The sequence below is a fragment of the Saccopteryx bilineata genome, chromosome 3 (assembly GCF_036850765.1).
Source record: "Saccopteryx bilineata isolate mSacBil1 chromosome 3, mSacBil1_pri_phased_curated, whole genome shotgun sequence".
In the NCBI taxonomy this organism is placed as follows: Eukaryota; Metazoa; Chordata; class Mammalia; order Chiroptera; family Emballonuridae; genus Saccopteryx; species Saccopteryx bilineata.
The window spans coordinates 263,656,492-263,668,379 of NC_089492.1; the positions used below are offsets into that span (position 1 = coordinate 263,656,492).

An 11,888-nucleotide genomic window follows, 5' to 3' on the forward strand; every position below is an offset into this window, starting at 1 on the left:
CAGCCCTGGAAAGTCCCTGAGAAATTGTGACATCCATCCCTGGACAGGTGGGGAAGTTGAGGCCCAGAAAAGTGAACAGATCCACCAAAGTCACCCACAGAGGACAGGACAGGCCCTAGGACCGCTGACCACCGGCCAAGTCTTTTCCCCTGCACAGAGGCTGCTGCTTTGCCGTGTCAGGACTCAGAGCGCCTCTAAGGGCCTCACAAAATGTGAAGCCAGGGAACGGGCTGACACCTGACAGCCGGGTGATGGTTTCTGAAGCCCTCTGCTGAGTGAAGGTGATATTAGTCATGAAAGATCTGCACGCGCCGGAGCATCCTTGTCAGAAAATGTGATGACTTAGTGGACTGAAAATGTATTTCCCTGCCTTATCACACATCTGGAGTTCCAGCAGATCAGCCCCTGGGCTGGGGAAGCAGTCAGCCTCAAGAATTTGCACAGATATTGGTGTTTATCAGAAGAAGTCCAAATGAAGGCTGAGCCGGGAGGGTGACAGGGAGCGAGGGTTTGAGAACACGCCGATGGTGATAAGGCGGCAATACCCCTTCATTACCCCTCCCACCTCTCCCACCACCTCAGACCTGCTGCCCTGACCACTCCTGGCTTTAGGAGGTGATGACATCTGCTCTTTCCACCAGTGATTAAGGGAGGGGAAAGATTGGCTTCTTCAGGGAGAAGCCAGTAGCTTCCCCAGAACTGGGCTTTTATCCCACTGAAATTCCATTTTGCAAATATTTATTGACCGGCCAGGAGCCAGGCCCCGTGCTGGGTGAGCTCCCACTGTGTGCCCATAAATGCCTTCTTTGTGCCATAGTTATGGGGGAATCACCTGCATACACCAGGACCTACATTAGATAGGCACCTGCTGTATGCCAGAGCCTAGAATGACTGGGCCTCCCTGGTGTGCCAGGTCCTGGGCTGCATGGGCAACCCCAGCCTGTGCTGTCTGTGCCCAGTGCTGGGGCAGAATGCTCCATCAGGGATCATCCTGCTCTTAAAATATTTACAGTTTTACAGTTTGGGAAGAAAGACACACGACCCAGTAGCTAAAGTACCCTCTGGGCCATCTTTCACCAGTTGGCTTAAAGTTCTAGAGATGCCTAGCGGGGCTGAGAGTCATTCTGCCTGGAGCACTGGGGAGCTTCCAGAGGTCACCTTGAGGCAGGCCTTGAAGGATGTGTTGGAGTTTGCCAGATAGACAACAAGGCAAGAACATTCCAGGAGGAAAGAACAACTTGAAAAAAGGCAGGGAAGAGTGACAGTGCATGGCATATTTGGGGAGTGGCAAGTTGGCCAGTATTAGGGAGAGAGAGGGAGTGAGTGAGGAGATAGAGGGAGATGAAGTGCCAAGGGGAATCGAGGACCGTCTCCCGAGGGGGCATCCATGCTCTGCAGAGCCCTGTCGGTATGCAGAGGACCCTCATATGGGGTGGGCTCTGGGGACCCTACTCACACTTCAGCCAGATGAGCTCCATATTTATTGACTTTATGTATTAGGCATCTATGTAAGTGTATATTTGAACATTAGATTTAGAAGCTGAAAAGGAAAGAAGGAAGGAAGGAAGGAAGGAAGGAAGGAAGGAAGGAAGGAAGGAAGGAAGGAAGGAAGGAAGGAAGGAAGGAAAAAGAGAGGGAGAGAGGAGAGGAAAAGAGAGGAGAGGAGAAAGAAGAGAGAGGAGAGGAGAGGAGAGGAGAGGAGAGGAGAGGAGAGGAGAGGAGAGGAGAGGAGAGGAGAGGAGAGGAGAGGAAAAATAAAGAAGATGAGGAATATGAGTCCTTGAGAGATAAACTGAACCACACAGGGTCACACAAGACATTCATAGCCAAGCTGGAAGAACCCAGATCTGCCAGCTTCTAGTCACTATTTCAGCATTTGACCTTGAGCCCGTCTGTGGCTTCTACTGACCATAGATGCCCCTAGAGTACCTGCTAGGATGCCACATGGCCATCTCTCCTGTGTCCTGGAAAGCGCTAAGCCAATGAACAGAATGCCTCCTATTGGCAATATTTCTGCCATGAAAGTCTCTTAAGCCTTGGTCTGGCCATGCCTCTGTTCTCAAGCGGGCCTGATGCAGATTGCATCCTGAGAGGCAGTTAGTTTGCTGAATTTTCCTGGTGTCTGAAGCAGTGACTTCCAGCTACTCTGCCATCTTTAGATGAGGGGTCTGAGACTTAGAGGGCAGAGGCAGCATAGCCAAGGCCCCACGTGGGTAGTGCAGAGCCAAGGCTAGACACCAGGCCTGTGGGCCCGACCCAAGGCTGCCCCGCTGAGTCTGCCATCACCAAATCCTGGGAGGCACTGAGGAACCTACTGAGCGCTAGCGATTACGACAGCGAACACGTCCAATCCTGTTGCACAGCGTGGCCCGGGGTAAACCATTGTATCATTGCCTTCTTGGTACTGGCCTGCACCAGACAGAGGAGCACTCCAGGAGAGTGAGGATTTGACCCATCTTTGCTCTGATAGGATCTGTTTAGCAGTCATTTGGGGGAGAAACTAAGTCTTGCCTGATGAAGGATAGACACAGGCAGATGCTTGGCCTGTACTACCTGTGCCATCTCCTTCATTGCCTCAGCAATTCCACTCTGCCCCAAAGTTACATAGCAAAAGCCCTGCATCAACTGATCCATCCTCCTTAAAAGGCGGTTTGAAAGTCATCAATTTTTTTTCTTTGATCTTGGGGCCACATCCACTATCCTCCTTGAGACGAGTTCTCACAAACATAATCATTTGCCAAAAACATTTCCAGTGTTTTGGGGAACTCTGACCTTGAACAACAAAAACTACAACCGCAAGGTGGACCAAGCCCTGACCTCAGGAACAAACACTAATTAAGCATCTACTTTGTGCCAGGAACTGGCCAGCAGCTTTCTCTCTTCAAACTTTCACAATGGCCCCGAGATTATAGGTGCTGTCTTTTCAGATGAAGAACCCAAGGTTCAAAGAGATGTCATCACTTGCCTGAGATCTCAATGCTCAGAATCAGTGTTTATTCCCAATTCTGCTATTTCCGTAGCCTGCCCTGCTCCAACAGGTGGGATTTCTGTTTGCCTCTGTACCTGAGCCCCGCTCCCGAGAGAATGCCGGTGGCCTCTGTAATACAGATTTGCCTCTGACCCCCTTTGGCCATGGTTGCTTAGCAAACCAATGCCTTCTCCCAAGGTCACTCAAAACTGGCATGGGCTGCGGCCCTCACACCTGCAGGCCAGGTGGGCTTTCTGGAAGCTTCTGCCCTACAAGCCCTAGCTCCCCATTTAGATCCTCCATTCCCAGAGACTGGCTCCCTCACTCCCTACTGCTATTTAGTACCAGTTCCCCCAAGGGTTAAAAATGGGAACCAAATAATTTATTTCAAGATCTTCAAAAACAAATTCAGATTTTTTTTAATTACGACAAATTAAGGCCATTAAAAGTTAAGCTGTGTACCAAGAGCATTTTCCTGGGAAAGGTGCTGTAACATCATTATTTCTCCCCAAAACGCACTTACTGTACATTTCTCAAAGCCATCAGCCTTGATTGAAGGCTAATGAAAAAGCTGTCCTGCGTCAGTTTATTTCTTGTATCCATTAAGAATAATTACGGCTGAACAATTTTTGATGCCTGTAACCTTCGAAAGCGTTGCTAATGGCATTATAAATTGCTCCTTGTCCAATGACTACGGCGAGATGCTTAATTCAAAGGCGCTCTGTCAACAGGACTGATTTGTGTGGCTAATGAGTGCCTTTAAAACAACAGACTCGGCTCATGCCTGCGAATGTCAATAAGAGGACGAGGTTCAATAAGGAGGCTTGTCCGTAATAATTAGCAGGGACAAGCGCTCAGGATCAGGCCCACTGTGGCTTTCACAGCCCTGTTCTCAAGACATCCCCAGCCTCCCCAGGGCCCCGACACAACTCTTCACTCCTGGGTCGGGTCTGGAACCAGGACTCAGAAGACCAGGGCAGAGGACAATGGCAGAGGAGGAGGTATTAGCCAGAAAGAATGTTCTAGGCTGTGATCAAAAAGAGACAGCTACTATGTATCAAGCACTTAATTATTAATTCTGCAGACATTCATGGAGCGCCTACTGTGTGCAGGTGCTGGGGCATACAGGACAAACACAAACCCTGGCCTCTCTGGGTTTACCAACTGGTGGGGCCGCCAGACAATGAACTAAGCCATAACCAGCAAGATTGGTAAGTGTGGCGCTGCGGGAAGCAGAGGTTGCCGTGAGAACAGCAAGCAGGAAGCCCGAACCAGCCTGGAGCTGGAGGAAGTGGCGTTTAAGATGAGACTGAAGGATTGTTAGGAGTTAGCCAGACAAGAGATTGGGGGGCATCCTGCCTTCTGGGGAAACAACCCATCGGGAGGAAAAGACATGATGAGGAAACTATAGGAAGACGCACCTGCTGGAATTGCAAGGGCTGAGACTGCAGGGCTTGGCAGAGGCCCGGCAATCTATGAATGGGGAGTGTGGGGTGGGGGTGGGATGGACCAGAGGGATGAAAGCATTTTAATGAGCAAATCTTCCCCAAGTCTCAGAATGCCTTCTCCTTTCCCAGTCCCTAAAGGTCTCAGTACCAATATCATTCCCTCCCCCACCGGGAAGTCTACCCTGATTTCTTCTTATTTTCTTGTCAAGATATACCTCCAGTTAGCATGAGGGCTGCATTTGTTAGTACCTTTCTATTTCCTGCATATCATATAGCCTGTCACCTTCTGAGAATAGTGACAAAGTATCTTCATTCTACCCCGAAGAGCCAACCACAAAGTTGGGTATAGAGATGGCCCTCAGTCAGGGTTTGTTAGCTGCTCCATTTAACATTCCCTGGTATTCCCACTACTACTGCTGTTCCCAGGGTCAGCTTCTATTGAACAACCATTCGTTGGAGGTTAGGGTTTGAGGAGGAGTGGGAGTGGGAGAGAAGGTGTCAAGAGTCAGAGGAGGCATTCAGAGATGAGAGGTGCCCTCTGGGACCCCACCTTCCTCCTGCACGTGAACACTTGTTTGGTAAACAGCACATGTCCCCAGTGCTAGGCTCCCAGGTCTGGGTGAGGGAGGATGAAATGGGGCTTTGAGGAAGCCAATGTATGGCTTTCACCAGGACTGACATAGACAAAGATTGTGAGATGGTGCCCCTGAGTGCATGGCAGGGAAGACAGAAATCACCAGGAGAGAAAGGGCCCAAGAGCTCAGAACCCAGCTGCCTGGATTCCAATCCCAGCCCTGCCACTTATGAGCTGTGAGTCTTGGAGCAAGAGTCTTAACTTCGGAGAGCCTCAGTTTCCGCCGCTGTAAGATGGTAGTAAGTGAACCTAACTTATGGGCTCATGCCGAAGAGTGAATGCAATGTGTGTGTAGAGAATTTTGCATAGTCCCTGGCATTTAGTACTGCTATTGCTAGTCACCGCGTATCAGGCACTCTAAAAAATGGGTCCTCATTTTATCAAACAAGGAAACAAAAAGGCGAAGGTGAAGTAACTGGCCCACATAGCTAGTAGGAAGTCTGGGAGCTTGGATCCCCAACCAGCACTGTTTCTTCTACCCCAGCTGCCTCTCTAGCACGGTGGGTAACGCAATGCAGTGCCAGGGGTCTGCGTGCGTGTGTATGCACATGTGCATGTGTTTGCAGGTGGCAGGATGCATAGTGTGAGAACTGGATACAGGGCAGCCACACACAACTGAGAGACGTGGGGCTTTGTCCCAGGACAGCCCTGGGCCTGCCAAGAGGGCTCCAGGTGTTTGCCTGCAGGAGGGAGGGGAGCAGATGCAGTGGGGGGGCCGCTTCTCCGATGCCGGTGCCCGGAGCCCCCGGGGGCTCTCCAGGTGCGGAGGCAGCGGGCAAGTTTCAGAGGACAGGCTGTCATGATCTGTCTGCCTACTTTTGATGACAAGTCTCAGATTTCTATCTCAGCAGAGAGGTGCTAGGGAAGTCCCGAGAGGAAATGATAAGCAAGGTGTTTATTCTAATCTCCAAAGAGATACTTTGTCCCAAAAGCCCTTCAGTTCTGCTCCTGCTAAGAAGCAGGTGTTTCGATGACTCTCGTCTTCCCTTTTCTCCGGGACAGCAGATGTCTGTCCAGCCTCTGCCTGGCGAATGGGGGACAGTTTTCAGTCCTCATCTTAGGGCTGCTTTGCAGCATCTGACACTTCTAACCTTAAAGCGTTCTCTTACACTGGCTTCGGAAAAAGTGCTTCTGAGTTTCCTTCAAAATCTTTTGGTTTCCTAGACAGGAATTTCTTGCTTTTCATCTCTCTTACCTTCCATGTTCTTCTCCCTTCCAGCCTGCATTCTCGTCTCACTCCAAGCCTTCCCCTCGGAGAAGTTCGGCCATCCCCACAGCTTCATTTGTCACCTGACGGTACTGGTCCTTAAATTTCCCACTCCAGTCCATGCTCATCTGACCTAGACCCATACAGCCAATGACCTTTGAACCTCTCTGTTCAGATAACTCACAGGGAGAGAACACAGGATCAACAGGTCCAACGCAAATGTCCCTATCATCCTCCCAAACCAGCTCTCTTCCTGTGTCCTCTGAAACAATCCATTATACATCCAATTGGCCAAGGCAAAAATTTGGAGGCAAGGAGGTCTGGGTTTAGATGCAGGCTTCTACCACTTACCAGCTGTGCGGCCTTAGCAAGTTACTTAACTTCTCTGAGCCTGTTTCCTCATATGCAATTTGGGGGTAATAATAGTTCCCACTTCATGAGTTATTGTAGCCAAAAGGCATTAGTATATGTAACGTGAGAAGAGTAATCTCTATATCCAAGTAGTGACCAACTAGGTCAGTTCTATCCCTTAACTGTTTCCTAACCCTTCTCTCTTAACCATATTGCCAAAACTCAAGTTCAGGACTTACTTCCAAACCACCTCACTACTCCGCTTCCCACTGACATTTCCCCTTCATCACACAACCAGAGCAAGCCTAGGGGACAAACAGCAGCATAACCCTTCTATGCCTTCTCAGTGCCATAAGTAACAAAGTTCAAGTTTCTGAACCTGGTTTTGCCCTTCAGGGGTTTTGCCCCTGCTTACTTACCCAGCCTCTTCCTTTAGCGCCCCCTCTGAGCTCTAGGCTTGCGCCACATTGCGTGCTCCTTTCTGAAAGGGAAAGGCCTCTGGGTCTTGGGCATGCTATCCTGCGACAACACCAAGCCCCCACCCCGGCACCTGAATCAGCCCTGCTCACTGCAAGTCTGTGTGTGGGCATCAATCTCTAAGAGGCACTTCCATCGGGGATGCTGTCTGTGATGTGCCACCCAGGACCTGTCTCAGGACTGAGGCACTTACTCTCCAACTACTGGGAGCAGGAGCATCAGCTGCTCTCAGGCCACGCCCCTCCTTGGTGCAGCCCACAGCCAGTGACTGGTAGCTGTGAGGCCGCACAGCCCATAAATGTGGCTCCCGAGAACACTCCCCTGGAAACTGTGCCCATTCAAATCTCCTGCTCAGAGTGTGTCTCCAAGGAACCTGACCTAAGATGCCTCCTAGAATGTCCCTGTACCCTAGGCTGGGTTAGGTTCCTTTCTTGGAGCTCCCAAAGCCCCCTCTGCTTCCCTGTGTCAAAGCTTCTGCAACATGGGATAAAGTTACGTGTCCTCGTCCACCCCCGACTAAGTGAGAGCTCCTTGACGGGGATCACACTCACTTGCCTCGTTTCTACAGTGTGTGACTTGGTGCCTGGAATGACCCCTAATTCTTAGACTCAGAGGTTTTTCTGTAGCCATTTCAAGCAGGGATTTTGATATGACTTATAAAACAAACTCCGGAGCACTTCACTCTTGGTTATTCCAAATGATGGCTAAGACAGACGTCCCAGAGCTTCATTCCATCCTTGAGCCTGAAAGATGGGGGAGGCTTGGGGATCAGAGATGGGAAGAGCCTTGAGAAGAGATAGAGAGATCACAGAGATGTAAGGATCGGGGAGAGGGGAGGTCTAGTGGTCCATACCTGCTAGCCATACAACTCATGAATAGAAAACACCACCTTTACTCTGATGCAGCAGTTTGGGTGGCAGATAGGCATAACAAATAGGCCCATGCTTTAATTTAGCCTGGCATATGCTCGATGCTCCCTAAAGGTCTTTTCAATGGCTCCCTGTTGCCCCCAGGATAAAGCCTGGACTGCTTAGCCAGCCCCATTGTAGTCCTCCCTCAGTTATAACCCTTATGTACTTTTCCCAGCCTATTTTTTGCCCTGCCTCTCTCCTATTTCTTCTATTCTGGCCCCTCCTTGAACACACCGCCCCTGTCCGCATCCTCCTGCTTATGCACAGGCAGCTCCTGCCTGCAGTGCCCTTCCCCACTTTTGCCACCCAGGGAAGTCCTACTCGGCTGAAGTTCTCCCAGGCTTCTCCAAGAGGACCAAGGCACTTGGTCCATGTCCTTTCCTCGTCTGATCCCTCTGGTACCACTTCGCATTGGGATCCTCTGTTGTCTTGTCCGTCTCCCTGAGCAAACTGTGAGCTCCACACATAAAAAGCATATGTCCCATCTGTCTCTATCCTCATCATGGCACTTGGTGTCACCCAGGGCAGAAGTTCAGACATTGTTAGTAGAGGGGGAGAAAGAAGTTCCTCTGCATCTGAGCTGGCTCTAGGCATAACTGTGGGTATGATCTTCAGCTCCCTGAACATGGGTTTTGAAAGCTGAGAGGACCCTGGTAGCTCTGGAGAGCATAGAGTTAGAGGCCTGGCCAAAGTCTCCAGAGATGAAGAAAGGAGGAAACACCATGGCTTGCATGGTCAGAGCCACAGGTTTCTGTGTAGATCCCACTTGAGGAACATGGGGACCAACAGTCTTGACACCCACCTCACACCCAGTGTCCGTAGGACATCTGCCCTAGCATCGTCCTGATCAATAGTACTTCTACTTCAGTATAACCCTAAAGCCAGGTGAATAGTAGCCTTATTTTACAGATGATAACTGACACCCAGTGGTCTCCCAAGTTCCTTCCAACTCTAACATTCTTTGATCCAATGACTCTTCATGGACCTTATACATGGGCACCAGCCATGGAGAGCCATGGAACCAAGTGTTGTAGTCCTCTGGTGGGAGCCTGAGTCCTGCCCAAGGAAAGCCAACTGAACAAGAAACAGAGAAGGCATCTCTTCCCTTTAGAAGGACTCATCATGACCCTCAAATTTGATTTGCAGCTAGAGACCCTGCCATCCTGCCCTTCAGATAGGGTAGGATTAAAACTACACTTGGTCCCATAAACCTCCCAGGGAACCTAAGACCAACCTTGAGATGCTGTTTATAGGACAAGTGACATAACATGCATGTTTGGACTTTGGGAATTACAGTGTCACAGATATGGAAGTTATTATTATTGTTGCTGCTATTATTAATCTGTATTTTTTTATTTTTTAAAGAGGACTCCTGGCATTCCCTTTGAATATATATAGAAATATATTCAAGAGTCAACCTGAATATGGGAGATTTCAAATAAGCCATTGAATAGAATCTGTGATTACTTTTTAAAATATTGTTCTTTATTCTAGAAAACTCTCAGGCTTGTTAGAGATTAAAGTAGAAAGATAAATGATCAGAATGATTTTGAAGTTTTGTTTTTTAATTAGCAAGTGTAAATATTTTAATTCACAAAGTATATGTGAGTGCCAGGGAAGTATGTAGTATGTATATATACACACACATGTGTGCACATCCATGTGAGCACATGTTGTAGATATACCTTGGCTGTCATGCCTAGATGTTGAGGTTCCCAAGGGCAGAGACTTTGTCTTCTTTCCTGTCCCCACATGGAGCCTGGCACCTGACTGATGCTCAATAATTACTTGTTGAGTGAAAGAAAGTGAAGACAGTCCGGTCAATAAGAAAGAGCTGATGTAGCAACCTTCCCCTGGGCAGCATCTTGATGGGCCAGTGACCTTCTGTCAGTTACCAGCAGTGGGGGTGGGGCAGGGGAAAGAAAGGGATGGAATTGCTAATGCTGCAATTCTGCAAAGTACCAGGAACTGTTTCTCAGGATCGTCACTGCCACTCCCTCAGCCCATCAGAGCTTGGTATCCTCTGTATCCTCCACACCTCACCCCCCACACATATATGCACACTCACAGCCACCCCTCAGAGGCCCTGAGCCACCTCTCTTCTTCCTGACACAGTCACCTACAAGACTGTTTCACTCCCCTTGACCCTCTGAAGAACTTAGAACCTGGATCTCCGTCTACACCCTGGAAGAACTGTGTTGGAACTGATGATCTATCCAACCCCCTCATTCTCAGGGCCTTAACCGTGCTGGATTTTAAGAAGGCCACAGTTCTTTTCAGCTCTTCCCATGAAGAAGAGAAACCAGTTTCTCTACGACTTGATTTTGGGCCTGCCTTATGACTCACTCTGGCCAACTGAGGTGACGTTGCACACTCTCAATGTGGGCCTGATGTTGGATCATGAGAGACACAATATCTGGTCATCCCCAAAACCTTAGCCAACAGCCAGCCCAACCTGAGACCTGTGAGAGAGGCTATCTAGACTAGCCAGCTCCAACCAACATGCCAGCTGACCTCAGATACATGAATGAGCCCAGCCAAGTTCAGCCAAGCCTGGCCCAGATCAGCAGAACTTCCCAACTGACTCTAGTCTTGGGATAATAATAAATTGTTATTGGTGGTGGATGGTTGCTTCTTTTTATTTCAAATTTTAATGGAAGTTGTAAATAAAATTACTTTATTTCTGCATCTTCTCAATTGTTTCTCTCTTGTATTTGCCCTCTTTCTCACCTACTTGGCAAGATTGGGCTTTACATTCAGGGATCTTTTAGCGGTCTTTGTTCAGCTTTAGTCTAGGGACACCCACCTTGCTGCGGCAAATGCTCACATGAACAATTATACCAATCTTTCTCCCATTGCACTCACTCAATGTGGAAGACATATTTCTTCCTGTAAATCTGGACTGCTTTGCCGATTTGCTGCCCTTTGCAGTGTCCTTGCACAACTTGAGCTTCATCAGCCTTTTGGCTCCACATGAGTAGAACATTGTACTTCTGTCTCAGCTCTCTGGAGAGAGGAGAAGACAACGTTTCTGAGATTGTAGGAAGGTGCATTGCAATGCCTTTTATGGTTCTTGCTCTGATCAGAAGTCATAAAGGGGTTGAACTTCATCTTGACCACTGGTGCTTCTATGATGGTCACAAAAGAAAAGAAATTGTTGTTGTTTTAAGCCAGTCTATGAGTGGCTTGTTTGCTTTGGGGGTCCCCTGCACTGTGCCGTAGCCACTGCTCCATGACCCCTGTACGGTGCCATGACCCAGAACCACACATCTCTGCACCGGGAAAATCCACCCTCTCTGACCTGAGGCTGTTCATCCTCCACGCCCCTCACCTTCCTGCTGTCACAACACCTGTTTTTCAGTTTCATCAAAACCACCATTTTCTTCCCTTTAATTTTTCCAAATTTACCTTTCCTGTCTTTTTTTCCTTCCGAATACCCACCAAGATCTCATGGTCTATTACATTATCCACTCTTTTGCCAAAGTCTTTTTTTGACCCTCAGCCTTCCATCAAACCCTTAGAGAAACCCATTCCTGGCTGTCCAACTGTCCGCCTCCTATGCTGCCAGATACTGCTGCAGAAAATCAACCAGCCACATGGATGGCCCTGCCACACTCTCACAGCCACCACCTGGCGCCCCGCTGTTGCCCCACAGGCCTTCAGTGTTTGCCTGGTTGACTCTTGTCATCTGACCCTCTGAGTCCTGTTCAAGTCTTTACCCTTCTCCATGCTCTTAAAGACCTACCCACTCCCCAGGCAGCGACCTCACCTCCTACTTCACCTCTTCACCAAGAAATGGCGTGAGTCACCAACATCCTGTAGCCACTTATAACCTTGCCTGCATGCCCGTGCTCCTGTCTTCCTCCTACTTTGCACAATCACAAAGGTCTCC

At 49.1% G+C, this 11,888-nt stretch overlaps 1 pseudogene; it reads right to left on the reverse strand.

The window, feature by feature from the left end:
- Positions 1–10,673: 10,673 nt before the first annotated feature.
- On the reverse strand, positions 10,674–11,107 carry LOC136329124 (large ribosomal subunit protein uL24 pseudogene; annotated as a pseudogene).
- Positions 11,108–11,888: the final 781 nt, after the last annotated feature.